We start from the raw sequence: 3,596 nt of genomic DNA, 5'->3' as shown, positions 1-3,596 counted from the left end.
AATCATGACTTGTACAGTTATAACTTTTTACATAAATTACACATCGACATAAAATAATTAAGTTCTCTTTTTTTCTGTTTCCATTTCTTTACAGCATTTAGAAAATACAATAGCATTTAGCATAGAGTTTTAGGTAAATTTAAAAACCGCAGTATTTACAAGGTGAGCGGCGCCCATGGCACACATCGCGTCGGTCGCCACTTTCTCACCAGTACCCCTCAGACAAGGGGCGGAGCCTGTGCTGAGGTCTTTAAATGACGCCTACATGTACCTCGGTACAGGTATTAATACAACAAAAAGCAGAGGTATATACTGTATTATAAACCTCCTGAGCACTTTGTAGTTTTACGCTAGTGCAGTCCATGTTAGTACTATATAGAATACCACAACACAAGGCTAGGATTTCTTTTCCATAATGACAGGATGAAAAGGATGCCATTTATATGTAAATGCTTAATATTTGCTCAAGAATGCCCAATTAATGCTCAACACAAAAACACACATCATCTGCTATGCCAGCTTGTACTCTCTGAATTGACAATGCGTTTATATTCTCCGTATTGCACAAGCTGCAATGTAATTCCCCATCTGAACGGAAATCTTACTAGCAAATGATCCTAATTCAGTCATTTAGCATAAAGCTCAGCTTTTGGGAAAAACAAACCAAAATGGAGTCCATTTTTTTTCTTTTTTATTGATAAGTGCTGAATGGTTCTACCATTGTACCACCTCCAAAATTGTACTAACAAATTGCCAGGTTGCCGCTTTCAGTAATATAACTCTACCTGAGGGATTAACAGGTATATCACGACAAGCTATTGGGCACGTCAAGTGACCGGCATAATAAGTGGGCGAGTTTCCAACAAATTCATTGACTAGGCCAGCCATTCCCAACCATGGTTCCTCCAGAGGTTGTTGGGGGTTCCTTGAGATGTGACTAACTGACCTCCTATCTGATGGTGCCTGCAGAATTCTTGGTCCAACTGACTCCCCCAATGAATTAATCTTAGCAGGGGTTCCCTGAGATCTGAAAATAATTTTAAGGGTTCCTCAGGAGTAAAAGGGTTGAGAAAGGCTGGACTAGGCTATAGAAGAAAGCTGACAGTGCTCAATTCATATGCATCTGATCAGTTTTTTTTTTTTTTTTTTTTCTTCTTCTTATTAAACTGTGTGCTCCAGGCCAACTATTAAATGGATGATCCTGGAAATAAAATCAAAAAATTCATTTTAAATACATTCTCTATATTGACAACTGCCTTTGGCAACAACAAGGAAATATGGGGTTGCTTACAGAGTCTGATTAACCTTCAGACCCGATTTGGATGTCAGCATCAGAAAGAGTGCCAAAGAAAACCCATCTCCTGAAGACAGAGCACAATACACAAGGCTTCATTTATACATCAAGGGGCCAAAGACACCCAACCGTAGGTGCTGCAAGTCCCGTCTATCCACTAGGAACCCCTAGGGATTTTTAAGGCTATGGAACTCTGAACTACACATGGAAGCCACCTCTTGACCTCACCAGCCCTTGGCACAAGTCTGATGCTGAACTCTGCAAGGGCACACAAGAACTAAAATACCAGATCTGAAACTCCCTTTACCCCCTTGTATGAGATTACCTTCAATAACATCATAAATGAGGGAAATGTATCATTTCATCGTGTCTTAGAAAAGTTTGCAAAAAAAAAACACAAGCAAATGAAAGCGATTATGGAAAATGGTGGCGCCTGGCCAGCAGGCTTCATTTCCACAGTCAGTGGAGAAGGAATGTGATGGGGTTTGTTGAAGTGGAAACAGTTCTATTCTCTGCCAATGGCACTAAGAGGAGAGCCGGCATTACTAACCTATCATGTATTGTAACATTATAACTGGGAAGTCTAGATAGAACAAATACCTTGGCAGTCGAGGAAAACTCTGTCTATTACAGGCCAGTACTGTCTGCTTCCTACGCAGGACGCCCAATATCAGCCCACCCACAACACGAACCTAAGTGCTCTTTTATCCTATAGAAAGCAATATGGGGGGGGGGGTCTCAAGCAGCAATAATAAAAACATATTTAAAGCTTCAATAAAGGTGCTTAAACGCATCGGCATCAGTCTGCTCTGTACAGTCTGTTTGCATTGACCCTCAATGATTTGTTCTAGAAACACAACTCCATAATATGGAAATACTGTTTTCAACACACAGCTGGACAGGAATCGCAGTGTGCATTGTAACGGGCAGGTATGGGAGCTCCAAATCTAAATTAAACAATCTCATTGACCCTATGCGTCATCAGAAAATATATAGGGATGGCCATAATTGCTCAAATGTTGCTCCTCTCTGTCTCAGTGTAAAGATGTCAGTCTGAGAACATCGACTGAAAACCCCAGACTATCCCAATGTTGGGGGTTGTTTAGCATGGTTGCTGACAATACTGCTTGATATAAAAAGGCAGCGACTAGAGGGAGAGGCTACACATGAAATACAATAATGACCAACATGCAAGAGACGCAGTAAAATCACTTTCAGGTACACAATACAACAAATGCAAATACAACAGTCTCCATCTATGGCCTTATGTACAATGGGGCAAGAGATCTGGGCACTGAAATATGTACGGAGGGCACAGGAGCACTGTCTAGCTCCACTGCCGGAAACCTGTCAATTTCTATGAGAGGCTGAAAGCTGCTGGGACTGGACAGTGCACTGAGTGGTAATAACATTTAGGTTAGTATGCACCCAGGGACGAATGCTCGGAACACAAGCTGCCTTGTCTGGACAATGAGCCTGTGCCTTCCCCCAGCACCTACTGTCAATGACAGGATCTCATGTACTGGGGCTACATGAAGCATAAAGCAGAATTCCACAAATTCAGCAACTTTTTATGAAGTGCCGGTAAACCATGAGTTAAGTCCTCATAGATGCGTGCCATGTGGGCTTATATCCATTATTTATATCCATCCGATTTATGACTGTGGCAGAGGATACACTCCACACTGGCACAGAGTGGAGAGTCGCACAGAGTAGCAATGCCTGTCCCTCCCATCCGCTGCCCATTCACAGAAGCCTTTGTATTTTGTGAATAATCTCACCACATGGCTTCTGTGATTGGGCAGGAGGAGGAGAGTGGTGGGCATAGTAGTTGCACCGACTCGACATTTGAAGGGGCCGAGTCCAGCATTGGAGTTTAGGAAGTTATGCTGAAGGAGCACAATAAACCAGCCAGATATAAATAATAGAGATAAACCCAGGAGGTGGGAGGCACTTTGTTGGACCTAACTCAGAGTACCTTCACAAGGTTGCTGAATTCCTGGAATCCAGATATAAGGAAGGATAAGATGAGGATGGCTGTTCATTGATGTAACAGAAACAAATACAATCCTCAAAACTTGTTCAGCAGCTACAGTGTGAAGTTTTTCAATACAATATTACAAGGAGTGGTGGTGAAAACAGTGCCTACGAGGAACCATTATTTTTAAGTATATCTAAAACACTATGCCTCACGCAGGTGGCAAGGGGCTGTGAAAATATCTTTGCTTCATGGAAAATTTAAGCAGGCACCTCCTGTCAACTTGCTCATTTAAGTCAACAGGACCATATTTCAACCACAAAT

The sequence above is a fragment of the Rana temporaria genome, chromosome 3 (assembly GCF_905171775.1).
Source record: "Rana temporaria chromosome 3, aRanTem1.1, whole genome shotgun sequence".
NCBI classification, from domain to species: Eukaryota; Metazoa; Chordata; class Amphibia; order Anura; family Ranidae; genus Rana; species Rana temporaria.
This window is presented reverse-complemented; position numbering follows the sequence as displayed.